Raw genomic sequence first — 15,095 nt, 5'->3', positions numbered from 1 at the left:
ATATGTCTTAATTCATAACCTGCTTGCATCCCCTCTAAGTTAATCATTGCATCAATGAGGTTAAAATCTCCGATATGTTATTCCTCTTTTGATGAAGTTCCTGCAGTAGTTCCTTATACGCCGTGGTGGTGGGGAGCGGGAACTTCAGACGCAGCTCTTCTACATAGAACAGTTCTCTTGTCAGCACGTAAGCGAGGCGCGAAGGAGTGTACTTGGATAGACAAAGTTATCTCTTAAGAAATGCTGATTAATTGTATATTTTACTTGGATTCTGAACATCTGAGTACTTAAAGCACCGGCAGTTCGAACAAATAAAAAGCAATCGCACTGCTTGTAGAAAAGTCATGTTGCAAAAGTATTCGCCCACAATAATAACTCAAGGAATGTACAGTCATTTCGTAAGTATCAGTAGCGCGTAGAACATCCTTTGGAAGCAATCATGCCTTGGAGGCGTTTCGGCATGGATGTCACTATTTTTTCTGTCACTTTCGGGCCCATTTTGTGCCATTTTCCCATGTATTGCTTCGGCGCTTCTTTATTTGTACTACGCTGCTTGCTCAGTTTACATTTTAATTTCGCCCATAAAATGCTCTAAAGGGTTTAAGTCTGGGAACTGGGGTGATGTCTGCAGCACATGAGGTTTATTATAGAGTAGCCATGCCCTAACAACCCGAGCAATGTGCTGAGGTCATTATCTTGCTGGAAGAAGTACCCATTATCAATACCTGATTTTGCTACGCTGGGTGTTAAGTGTTGCTTTATTGTGTTCAAATACAGCATCTTATCCATCCGTTCAGGTATTATATGGCAGTTACCTACCCCAGCCGCACCCCATATCATTATGGAACCTCCTCCATATTTTGGGGTTGGTTCCAGATTTTGACTTTGGAGCTCGGCGTACTTCTTTCTCCATACACGTCGCTTTCCAGAGCAATCAAATACACATAATTTGGTCTCTTCCGTAAACAATACGTGTTTCCAAAACCCTGATGTCCGGGCGAGTTGGCCGTGCGGACAGAGGCGCGCGGCTGCGAGCTTGCATCCGGGAGACAGTGGGTTCCAATCCCACTGTCGGCACCCCTAAAGATGGTTTCCCACGGTTTCCCATTTTCACACCAGGAAAATGCTGGGGCTGTACCTTAATTAAGGCCACGGCCGCTTCCTTCCAACTCCTAGGCCTTTCCTATCCCATCGTCGCCATGAAACCTGCCTGTGTCGGCGCGACGTAAAGCCACTAGCAAAAAAATTAAACCGATGGCTTCTTAACGTATTATTTGGCGAACGCCAGTCTCTTCTTACGATTCACCTCACTCATCCAGCGCTTCTTCTGGCTTGTACGCCGCTGCAAACCAGCTCTGTGTAACGCACGTTGTACGGTGTCGGTGCTGATGTTCCTTCCAGTGGAGGTTTATACATATATTCGAGGCGCACATGGGGATTTTTCTGGACGGTGCGTGTAATGCTTCGCTCTTCTCGTGCTGTCAGCTCCGTTGGCCACCGAGTTCTTGTTCTGTTGAGTATAGTTGCATTGGTCTTGTATCCCTGAATGATATTTGCGACTGTAGTTCGCAGCATTCCTGTTTTCTCAGCAATTACTTTTTGAGAATCACCTATTTCGTGGAGTTGGATAATTCGTTCGCGTTCAACAACAGTTCGTTTCCCTATCTTACCCGTTGTACTCGGGGCTTGCACTACATGTTGACTCACCGACGCTGTCCGTATCACTGATTGACTGAGCTTGGTGATGTGTTTGACTTCTTCACTGCTATGATCGCTGTACAAGACAGTGCACAAGAAGGACACGTACTTTTGTTTTGCCATTTCCGAGCCCAAACACACACATTATTTTTTTTTGGAGAGCATTGACGTGCATTATTATTGTAAGTGTATATTGCATATCCACTGCATATTTGTTTCTCAACGTACCTTTGTAATGCTTTTTTTTTGTGTTCACTATATGAAAAGGACAGATGAACAAATACTTACGCGAGCGCCTGTACTTCTTTTCTTACCATCAGTAGCAACATTTTCACAGTAGCAATATTGGCTTGGCTTATTCAATAGAAGATTAAGGATAGCAAATACAAATCCACAGTTCTAGTCTTTCAGGCAAGCAACTCAATGTTGAAAACATCCTAGGGATATGGGCTACGAATTTTAGGTAAATATAAGAAAATTACAATCCCTTTCATAATCATCGAATGCAAAGTATGCGGTACGTGCATGCACGATCTTCAAGTTGAAAAAACACCACTTCGTTTTATAAGAACGTTCCATCTTGAACAGCTGCAGAAAAGTGGATAATGATTAAGTGTTGACTAAATCCGATTGATTAGATTAGATTAGATTAGTAGTTCGCCTTTTTCTACCACTACGAGTGCTAATGTGAGACAATATATTGTTTCAGTTAAGCACCACTACGAGCGCTAATGTGAGTCAATGCAGAGTTTCACTTAAGTCCTTATAACTACATTAGGTATGGATATTTTTCAAAAACTCAAAAGTCTTATGTGGGTATTGAATCAAGGAACACTTTACAGTAAGAATTATGTAAATAAGTTAATTTGTCTGGGATTTGAATAAAAAGAAAACGAGTAAAGTGATAAGAAGCGATTTTAGCCTGTTTTTCCGGAACTGCATTTAGGAGCGAAGTGATTTTCTAAATTTGTTTTTTTAGCTTAATAGAGCTATCCGTGACTCACAATTTGAGAACTTTCAGGGCCCTTTAGCCCTTCAACTTTCGGCACAATGTAGAAAATTGGAAACCCAACCATCAGTACCTGATTTTGCTACACTGGGTGTTAAGTGTTGCTTTATTGTAGTCAAATACAGCATCTTATCCATCCGTTCAGGTATTATATGGCAGTTACCTACCCCAGCCGCACCCCATATCATTATGGAACCTCCTCCATATTTTGCGGTTGGTTCCAGATTTTGACTTTGGAGGTCGGCGTATTTCTTTCTCCATACTTTGTCCTGCTAAGAAATGTCTTCAACATTAAAGTTTCATTCATTTAGAACACAGAAATGTCGGTTATTGAGCGGAATTATATTAATATACAATTAAGGTTGTTTTCTCTTAAAATGTATTCCAAGATTTGTTTTAATTTATATTTGCCTTCATCATGTTAGATACGAGTATTACAACTACAAAATTAGAGTATCACAAACCACAGTTGCGGTCATTACAGTACATCTGACCCGCTATGGAAATCTCGCGCATACGGTATGGATACAGGAAGCTATGGTGTTGGTAGCAGTCTCACTTTATGTACTGATACATAATTCTATTTTTTTACAATTGGCTTTACGTCGCACTGACACACATATGTCTTATGGCAACGATGGGATAGGAAAGTGCTAGGAGTGGGAAGGAGGCGGCCGTGGCCTTAATTAAGGTACAGTTCCAGCATTTTACCTGGTGTGAAAAAGGGAAGCCACGAAAAACGATCTTCAGGATCGGGATTCAGAATCGAGTGTGAACTTAACGTATGGACCAAGAGAGCATCAGGCATCTTAGCCGAAATTTACATCTACCACATGGAAACAACTAAAATTATCGATAAACTTGAAGGATTATACCATTGGTCTAGGTATGTAGATGACACCATTGTAGTATTAGATGAAAGAATAACTAACGGTCAGACCTTTTTAAACGAAAATTCTCTTGATCCATATGTTCAGTTCACACTCGATTCTGAAGTAGATAACACTTTAAATTATTTAGACTTGAAAGTTACTAGAAATAAAAACCTATCATTTAATGTTTTTTAGGAAACCAACGCAGACCGTTAACATGATCAAATACGATTCTATACACCCCGGAGCTCATAAGAGAGCCGGTTTCTTTAGTATGATTTACAGAGCAGTTAATGTTCCTCTTTCACCTCCGGATCTAAAACAAGAAATTAATACTATATAGTATATAAGAATGACTACAATGAATAATTTGTAAATAGGATTATAAATAAAATATAAAATAAACCTGTGACTTTTTTAGTAAAAGAACGAAAAGAAGAAGAGAGTAAGAAATTTGCTGTATTCACATATAATAACAGTAAAGTATATAGGATTAAGAATTTATTCAAAAAACGTAATTTAAGAATCGGTTTTAGGACTAACAACACGAACTCGAAATTATTTTATAACACCAATATCTTCAGTGATAATAATAAATTTCAAAATTCGGGTGTATACAAATTGAAATGTGCGAGTTGTTTAAGTACGTAAATTGGACAAACCGGAAGGAACATTGTTACAAGATATCAGGAACATGCCAGGGCCAAGAAATACAAGTACTCGGCCATGACTGATCACATGACACACTCCAATCATATGTTTACAAACATAGACAATGATCTTAAAATCTTGAAAACTATAAATAAAGGCCATTTATTGAATATATGCGAGGAAATTTACATTTATCTGGACCAAAGGAACAATCCAACGGGTAATATTAACGATCTTTCTGAGAAGCATAACATCTTGTATGAAGAATTAATTAAAGCGAAGGTTAGAAAGGAACGTCAGACTTTAACGTGTCAAACGCTCGGTGACACTCAGGTCGTTCCCCCTAGTACACGCCCTTCCACTTTCCCTCCACATTCCCCGTTCAACGTAGCAACTACCAATACTTGTTTTGAATCAGATACATACTTACCCCAGCAGAAGTGAGTCCTTTTCCGCACATCGGGGCCAGTAACAAGGAAGTAAGTAACAGGACTTAAATCATATTATATTATTTCATCTTCCATCTCTCTTTACTTACACTTAGTTTTTATTTTAATTTCAGACAGTATAGTATTCAGTTCTACAAATAATTTTACTGCTTCTGCCCCGTGTTGACTTTAAATCACGAAGCGTTCAATCTTATATAAAAATTAAGGAATGTCCACTAAAGATCTTATAGATCTTTCATCAAGAAATATTTTAAATCAAGAGTTCTGATTCACAACAACGATCATTTTAAGATTTTATGAATACAACTGTTAGTTCCCATGAACTTTATCATCAAGAGTTCAATGAACAATTAAACCAGTTTTATAGATTAAATGATTTAACAACGTTTGCCAATATTTTATTTTAAATGTCCTATCATACAATAATGTTTTAATGTGTCTTTCCAAATTAATAATGTAATTTTGGTATTCTGATATATTATTGTAGTTTATTATATCTAATTATGTCTCTTAGGGGACGAAACATATACTAAATGTAATAAATTATATATGTATTGAATAGGTGGACCACTTAAATGTAATTATTAAGTTAATCTTAAATATTCGATATTTGATTTATTTAAGCAATTCCATTGAAAGTTCTTATGCATTGCCATATGGTACAATGTGGGGACGTAGAGATACTCACACTACAAAGTGTGCTCGAAATGGCGCTCATCTGCGTCCAGGACGATCTGAAAGCGTAGGATAACTTGTTGGATGAAATACCTTCTTGGGCATACCTGATACTTCTCTTGATATGTCTTCAGATCGGCACACGTGTGAACATTCCCCTAATTAACTCTCGTTCGGATACCGGTGAGCTATTCAAATTCTGGATATAATTCGTACAGTGTTTGGTACCCGTTATATAACACTTCTCTGTCTAGAGGGGTTAAGCAGGGAAAATTCTGGGTGGCAGCTATTTCAGGGATATTTTCATATATGCTACCCATATACCACGGGGCTGGCTCATTGATCAAAAGCATTGATAAATTTAGCAATTGTTATTTATGTTCTGATAACATAAACCACGTTTATTCACAAATTGGACTAAATTTTGTTTTGAGAATTTTGTACTTTTCTAGGAATATTGGGGTTGTCGGTAATCACATTTTTAGTTTCTAGTATTCCTGGAAATGCCTCATTAATTCATTCATATTCATCATCATTTTATACCTACCATTAGTATATCTATAGGTATACACACTGTTAATTCCCTATGGATTTATTAAGTATTGTGTTGCTTTGTGTCAATACACTTCTTTTCTTAACAAGCTCATTGCTTCATTGTATCCGATGCACTTGGAAGAAATGCTTTCTGTTGGCTAAAAGAATGCAAATGCTCTTGGTGGTAACAGGTTGTGTGGTACTACGTTTTTAGTTTCTAGCGAGCCTTGAATGTTCCTTTACTTCATTATATATACCTACCTGTATAGATAGCTACACTTCAACTCTCAAAATCACTTGGGAAGGAACCACACTAGAACATTGCATCACACCAACATATCTTGGAGTTACCCTTCATCGTGGTCTCACTTACCAGAAACACTGCTCGAACACCAAGCAAAAAGTGGCAGCAAGAAATAATATTATAAGGAAGATAACGGGTACTACCTTGGGAGCACATCCCAATACCGTGAGAACCTCTTCCATTGCTCTATGTTACTCTGCAGCGGTATATGCATCCCCAGTATGACACAAGTCAAGTCATGCCAGGAAGGTAGATGTTGCTCTAAACGATACCTGTCGCATCATTACCGGCTGTCTAAAACCTACTCCGTTGGACAAATTGTGCAGTCTTGCTGGTATTACCCCTCCTGATATCCGTCGAGAGGTTGCAGCAAAAAACGAGAGGAAGAAGGCGGAAACATCTGAAGCCCACCCTCTGTATGGATACAGGCCGGTTACTCCAAGACTCAAATCAAGGAAAAGCTTCCTCCGAACAACAGAGGCTCTTAACGGGACACCTCAGCAATCCCGAACTGATATGTGGCGCGCAATCTGCACTCGCTCCGAAGAATGGCTGACACCAAGTGAAGAACTACCACCTGGTCACATGCTGAAATGGAGTACTTGGAGATCACTGAACAGATTACGGGTAGGCGTGACAAGATGTAAAAGCAACCTGCAGAAGTGGAGTTTTAACATCGAGTCCTCATTGTGTGAGTGTGGTGCAATCCAGGCGATGTCTCATTTGTTGCAGTGTAGTAAGTGCCCTAAAACATGCACAGTACAAGATATACTTCAGGCAACTGAAAATGCACTGGATGTCGCCAGTTTTGGGGCAAAAGTAGTATAGACCTTTTTTTTTTGATCAGTGTGACTTTGTCTATAAGTATATAATTTAGTAAGAGTATATGTGTATATGTATTTATAGTATTAATGCTTCTGATACGAATAAGTAAATAAACATCATTTATACGAATGATTTTATTGCTTTTAATGTTTAAAAAAGTTTGTTTACAGTTCTTCATTTTTGCATTCCTTGCAATACGCCAACACTTTTCTAAATTTCCTTATATTTGAGGTTGCTATTTCAAATTTCAGTTTTAACACCTTTGAAAATCATTACATTAATATTCTATCCGTTTTATATAATTTTGTAAACTTTGCTTGGGTTTTGATGTTAAAATTAATTTCGACTTTTAGAAAATTATTCAACTCCGTGAATGTATAAGTCATCGCTTTGAAAAAAATAATCACATTGGGGATAAAATGCTTACGCTTCATACTTCACGTCCTGTTTCAATTCTGAGTCCCAATTTCGAAACCTTCACTCCAAACTCTATCTTCTCGGGGAATTTTCAGATTATTTTTTTTGCTATTTGCTTTACGTCGCACCGGCACAGATAGATCTTATGGCGACGATGGGACAGGAAAGGGCTAGGACTGGGAAGGAAGCGGCCGTGGCCTTAATTAAGGTACAGCGCCAGCATTTGCCTGGTGTGAAAATGGGAAACCACGGAAAACCATCTTCAGGGCTGTTGACAGTGGGGTTCGAACCCACTATCTACTGGATACTGGCCGCACTTAAGCGACTGCAGCTATCGAGATCGGTAATTTTTAATTTTTCTCGGGATGTCGGAGGTATCAGTTCACTGTAACCACATTTTTAGTTTCTAGGCTGCCTGGAAATGCCTCATTAATCCATATATATATATTCATTCTTATACCTACCTTCAGTACATCGTTACACATCGACCTTCATTTATTATAGCAGATGCCTCAACAATGAATTTTCTATTTTACATCTATTTTACACGTCCAAGAATGTGAAAATAAAAGCAAACTCGTAACTTTTTATATTTCGATCATAAGCATGGCGTCCAAACGTTACAAGGACGTGAATTTTCATTTCAAAACTCCCTCATGTATTGGCCGGGATTCGAGGTGAGAGTCCAGTGATTATGCCACTCGGCTATAACGCCCTTCCTGAGACTATGACCTATTAATGCATGAAATGTTTTTTTAAATATACTTTAATCTGATAATGTGTTCGGCTACTGTATTGCATAGAAACTGTATGGTTACCATTAAGATAATGTTTTCTTCCTCATACACGACGATGACGTTTCCATTATGATCATCTAATCATACATGAGTGGCCCAAGATAACACAAAATAGTCCATATTCTATTGTTATCAAGTTAGTCGTAGTACTCGTAGCTCCAAGACCGCAGCATTAAGACAAGCAACTTCAGCTTGATCATAAAATTAAAACCAACAACTTCACCGGAGACAGAATATCTGGAAATGGGGTCTGGACCGCTTATCGCAGACCATTATAATACTTCTGTACCACTTACCCCTACTCTTCAAACTTGGCAAAGGACATAAATATTCTCCGGGTAAACATTCCACTTCTTAAAAGCATATAGGGAAAAATACCATTTTAAATCACGGAACAGCTTGAAGTTTTGATACTCTGATAATAAATCATGCTGCATCCAATAAGAGTTGTGATATTCTAGGATGGACAACTTTGAACCGTGTAGCGGAGTAGAACAATGTCTTTAATTAAAACAACAGAAGTTGCTGCTGCTCGATTTCTCACCGTTCTCTTTAAGATTATTAAGGCTCGAATAATTAAGTGCTTACATATGTTTGCTGTTTTCCTAATTAAATACATATTCTATCGTATTTATTCATAAGTAAATATTTCCTATATTCGGCGGTATATGTAGATGTCTCTTGCCCACATTTTCCAGCCTTAGTAATTCGAATCTCTGTTTCGTCAGTGTATCCTATAGTCGAGCCGCCGGCTGTCCGGCCCTGGCAGATTGTGATGTAAAGAAAGGGAGGAGAAAACAGTATTGTCAACCTGTGGCGATTTGAAACCATAGATATAACCTTGGAAACACTATTGTGAATAACATTGTGCCGTATGATTTTAATATTAAATCACTGAAACCAACACTCTTCGTCGGTTTGATGTTATTGTTTTAATTAAGTTACTTTACCGCAAAAATACTAAGTGTTCTACTAGTAGTAGAATGATCGTCACGGTTTGCAATGCCTGGTGTCACTGGCAGGCCAGATTTAAGATTTAACATGAAGCACCAATCACCGTTGATTTCACCATGGTTCCCGTCTACTGCTGGTGCAGTGATGCCACTTACTTGAATAGAAACACTTGACCTCACTTGCTCGCTAGCCTGCATGACCTGCATGTGTTCACGGTGTGTGTAAGCCTTTTTTTTTTTTTTTTTTTTTTTTTTTTGTGATATGGCCAGTGGAACGCCGTAATTTTATATATCGGTAACATGAATATTTTGAGAAAGAGCTTGATAACGGTGGGCCACTTCTTCCTGTTACAAAAGTGGTGGATCGAGTTTATGGGCTCCGTGCTCGAGGCGTACAACGAAATTTCAACGTGCGCGAGGCGTACGGATGGATAACTTTGATAATAACTTCTCTGGGTCGAAGTAAGCTAATTGGGAAATTCCAACTCCTCTCAGTGTAAAGGGGATATTCTGACTCATTCCACGCAGGTGTTCAGATTTTGTAAACACCATTCTTCGTTCGTTTGTCTTGGCAATCAGTTCGGAACAAAATGAGTGATAGTGGGGTAGAAATGATTAAGACGCGAATGAGACAACCATTCTTGGTGTTAAACGGATATCAATACAGGACACACAGGAAAGGGAAGGGCTTATTTCGTGGCTCTGTGCACAACAGAAGAAGTTCCACTGTTCTGGAGCGTTAAAAACCACTGGAGATCATCATGTCATCCAAGGAAGCTACAGGAAACGTACTTGTATTCCAAATATTGCAGATATCGAAATCAGGAAAAGAATGGAGGTATGCAAAAACCGTGCGAGGGAGGACGTATTAGTTCCTGTTCATCAGGTGTTTCGGCGGGAGTTTCAGGTTTGTATTTATGTATCTAAATTATTATATTTAAAACGGTACGACTCCTTGGCTGAATGTTCAACGTTGAGGCCTTCGGTTTAGACTTAGAGGGTCCCTGGTTTGATTCCCGACCGCGTCGGAGATTAATCGCGTTTGATTAATTGTTCTGACGCGGGGACTGGATGTTTGTGAGAATCCCAACACTTTCTTCTTCATGTTCAGACAAAACACCACAGGAACATGCAATAGTGATTACGTCACTCATATAGGGTTGACGTCAGGAAGGGCATTCGGCTGTAAAACAGGGCCAAATCCACATGTGCAAAAAAAATTCGCACCCGCGGCCCCTCAGGTGTGGGGAGGAAGCGGAAGAGGAGGAGGAATAAGAAGGTTATATTTCCAAATGACCTCCATTCTAGTGTGTAAGTATTTTAACGTTGTACTGTACGAACGTGCGAGTAAACTATATAATTATATACTTTATTTCCAGGAACTGCAGAACAGAGGATATGGATTTGTTGCCGAGTTTCCTCGTTATGAAAGAGTAAAATGGGCACTGCACAAAGAAAGTAGAACCGCACTAGGTGCCGATTAGAATCCAAGAAACAGCTCTAAAACAACATTTTCTAATGAACTATTAACTTTTCCTGATGGCAGTATAGCTTTCCGAAAGTGATCGATTCTTCTATTACGGACCGCAGGATGATGGTATTTGGCGTAGAAGAAGCTCGCAATTTACTAAATGACGTTAAGAACTTTTTTTCATGGACGGAACGTTGGATGGCTGTCCAAGACAGTTCACTCAATTACGTACGAGGTGTGTTCAAAAAAAAGACCGAACTGTGGCTAGAAAAACTTTATTATGTAGCTTACATCATTTCACAGTCTGTCCCCTTCAAAATAGTCCCCTGCACTATCAACAGCGTGTTGCCAACGTTTCTTCCACTTTTGGAATACTTCCTGGAATGCACTTTCTTTGATGGCGCGAAGTTGCCTAGTCGCATTCTCCTTGATCTCTTCAGTGTCTTGGAAACGATGTCCTTTCAAGGTGGTTTTCAATTTGGGGAATAAGAAAAAGTCTGCTGGAGCCAAGTCGGGAGAATAGGGCGGATGGGGCACAACAGGAATTTGGTGCTTTGCCAGATAACTGCGGATCGAGAGAGAGGCATGTGCTGGCCTCTTCCTGCGCACAGCATCTCTCAAATGCGTTAAAACATTCTGGTACAGTTCTTTGTTCACTGTCTGGCCTCGGGGTACAAACTCGTGATGGACAATGCCTTTCCAATCGAAAACACAATCAGCATCACCTTGATGTTTGAACGACTTATTCGTGCTTTTTTCGGTCGAGGAGAACCTTTCCCCACCCACTGTGATGATTGCCTTTTGGTTGCGACATCGTAACCGTACACCCACGTCTCATCTCCAGTGTTTCCACAAACGTTTTCCCAACTTTGAAGCAGAACTTCACGCACACGCGTTGTTCCTCAAGCTGTTTCATTATAGAATTCGACGAACATGTGACACACGCAATCACTTCAGAGGCTCTAACTCAACTGATAATGCAGGCAATGGAATGCGGAAAGCAGCGGTCTGTTGTCAGAAGTTGCCGCTAGGCGCCGCCACAGTCACAGCTCGCTCAATGTTGCAGTTTGCGCGCAATTTACAAAGTTCGGTCTTTTTTTGAACACACCTCGTACATAGCATTCATGTGGACATCGGCACAACCGAAGATGAGACACATACACATACCCCATACTTTTCGCTTTTCTTCCGGATAAGTCAGAGGAGACATACGCCTCTTTACAGGTATCAGTAATTGGTCTGGTCGATGACAATAAACATCGATTTTGAATCCGCCGTGATCAACGCTTTCCGGCTGCGGCATTATCCGGCTACAATTTTCATTTTAATCAGTGCCTTTGGAGGAAGATCCAGGAGATCGGACTGACACTAGAGTACAAGGAAAACATGGAGGTTCAACAGTTTTGCAAAAATGTGTGCATCATTGGCGTTAATAGTCTACCACCGGATTTCATTGATAATCGCGTCAGACTCTCCACAGTGAGATAAAGTTACCACATTTTCATACGATTTTTTTACTCATTGGCTCGATAATGTAAAGGTACCAGTAGAGCTGTGGAATGCTTCTGGGCAGCAACACGGAACAAATAATGTTGCTGAAGGCTGGCACAGAGGCTAAACAATATAATTTGAAGAAAAATACACCAATATCTATTTATTAATTAAATGTCTGTAAGATGAAGCAGTTCGCACTAGTTTCTTAATTAAACGGAACGAGATAGGAGATCCTGGCAACAAGAGGAAAAAGATGTACATAAGGTATGATGAAAGGCAGAAAAGAATGCTGCAAAAACTGGAAGAAACCGGTGACCTCAGGATAAGTTTGAGAACATTGACCTACACATAGAGATTTTAATAAGCTGATTGGTTGTATATAAATATTGTAGTGGTAGTGACAAGGAGTTTTCTCTGCACTTCGTAAATATTGCGAGTTTTTAAATGATTAGAAGAGTTCTAGGGAAAATGACAAGATATTTTCGTTGACATATCAAAAAAAAGATCTGATTGTTATATTTTCAACTGTATAACAACCTGACAGAGAGTTTCTCCGCAACTTTTAAACACACCTATGTTTTAAGAGAGCCGACACCGTGCTGTAGGGGTAGCGCGCCTGCCTCTTACATGGAGGCCCTGGGTTCGTTCCCGGCCAGGTCAGGGATTTTTACCTGGACCTGAGGGCTGGTTCGAGGTCCACTCAGCCTACATGATTAGAATTGAGGAGCTATCTGACAGTGAGATAGCGGCCTCTGTCTAAAAAGCCAAGAATAACGGCCGAAAGGATTAGTCTTGCTGACCACACGACGCCTCATAATCTGCAGGCTTTCGGGCTGAGCAGTGGTCGCTTGGTAGGTCAAGGCCCTTCAAGGGCTGTAGTGTCATGGGGTTTGGTTTGGTTTGGCTTTTATGTTTTAAGATACACAGCCAGTTCTAAGCCTGGGTAAAGTGTGAAGAGAAGTTGTTTTGAGAAAACACTCATTTTTTTGCCATACCAACACTTGCACCTTAAGCCCATAACCTAACTAACGAGTGGCTGGGCGGTTTGGGTCACGTAGCTGTCAGCTAGCATTCGGGAGATAGTGGGTTCGAAGCCCACCGTCGGCAGCTCTGAAGATGATTTTCCGTGTTTTCCCATTCTCACACCACGCAAATGTTGGCGCTGTACCATAGTTAAGGCCATGGTCGCTTCCTTCCCACTCCTAGCCCTTTCCTATCCCACGGTAGCCATACGACCTATCTGTTAGGTGCTGTGTAGAGAAAATTATAATTAAAACAAGAAGTCCAGCACATTCACAACGTCGAAAATGGTAAGTAGGTCGTCTAGGACAATGTCCAGATAGAGGAGGAGACTAAGGCTAAAGAGGTATTAACATTTACATATGATGACAATGACATTTACAATAAGATACAAAAGTTGAAGACTAGAAAAGCGGCTGGAATTGATAAGATTTCTGGGGATATACTAAAGACAATGGGTTGGGATATAGTACCATATCTGAAGTACTTATTTGATTATTGTTTGGTCGGAGGAGCTATACCAGATGAATGGAGAGTTGCTATAGTAGCCCCTGTGTATAAAGGAAACGGTGATAGAAATAAAGCTGAAAAGTACAGGCCAGTTAGTTTGACATGCATTGTATGTAAGCTTTGGGAAGGCATTCTTTCTGATTATATTAGACATGTGTGTGAAATTAATAACTGGTTCGATAGAAGGCAGTTCGGTTTTAGGAAAGGTTATTCCACTGAAGCTCAACTTGTAGGATTCCAGCAAGATATAGTAGATATCTTGGATTCAGGAGGTCAAATGGACTGTATCGCAATTGACCTGTCTAAAGCATTTGATAGGGTGGATCATGGGAGACTACTGGCAAAAATGAGTGCAATTGGACTAGACAAAAAGTGACTGAATAGGTTGCTATATTTCTAGAAAATAGATCTCAGAGAATTAGAGTAGGTGAAGCTTTATCTGACCCTGTATTAATTAAGAGGGGAATTCCTCAAGGCAGTATTATCCGACCTTTATGTTTTCATATATATATATAAATGATATGAGTAAAAAAGTGGAATCAGAGGTAAGGCTTTTGCGGATGATGTTATTCTCTATAGAGTAATAAATGTTACAAGATTGTGAGCAACTGCAACGTGACCTCGAAAATGTTGTGAGATGGACAGCAGGCAATGGTATGTTGATAAACGGGGTTAAAATTCCGGTTGTGAGTTTCACAAATAGGAAAAGTCCTCTCAATTTTAATTACTGCGTTGATGGGGTGAAAGTTCCTTTTGGGGATCATTGTAAGAATCTAGGTGTTAATATAAGAAAAGATATTCATTGGGGTAATCACATAAATGGGACTGTAAATAAAGGGCACAGATCTCTGCACATGGTTATGAGGGTGTTTAGGGGTTGTAGTAAGGATGTAAAGGAGAGGGCATATAAGTCTCTGGTAAGACCCCAACTAGAGTATAGTTCCAGTATATGGGACCCTCACCAGGATTACCTGATCCAAGAACTGAAAAAAATCCATAGAAAAGCAGCTCGATTTATTCTGGGTGATTTCCGACAAAAGAGTAGCGTTACAAAAATGTTGCAAAGTTTGGGCTGGGATGAATGGGGAGAAAGAAGAAGAGCTGCTCGAGTAAGTGGTATGTTCCGAGCTGTCAGCAGAGAGATGGCGTGGAATGACGTTAGTAGACGAATAAGTTTTGAGTGGCGTTAATAATAGTAGGAAAGATCACAATATGAAGATAAAGTTGGAATTCAAGAGGACAAACTGGGGCAAATATTCATTTATAGGAAGGGGAGTTAGGGATTGGAATAACTTACCAAGGGAGATGGTCAATACATTTCCAATTTCTTTGGAATTTTAGGAAAAGGTTAGGAAAACAACAGATAGGGAATCTGCCACCTGGATGACTGCCCTGAATGCAGATCAGTATTGATTG

This window comes from Anabrus simplex, chromosome 1, assembly GCF_040414725.1.
Source record: "Anabrus simplex isolate iqAnaSimp1 chromosome 1, ASM4041472v1, whole genome shotgun sequence".
In the NCBI taxonomy this organism is placed as follows: Eukaryota; Metazoa; Arthropoda; class Insecta; order Orthoptera; family Tettigoniidae; genus Anabrus; species Anabrus simplex.
This window is presented reverse-complemented; position numbering follows the sequence as displayed.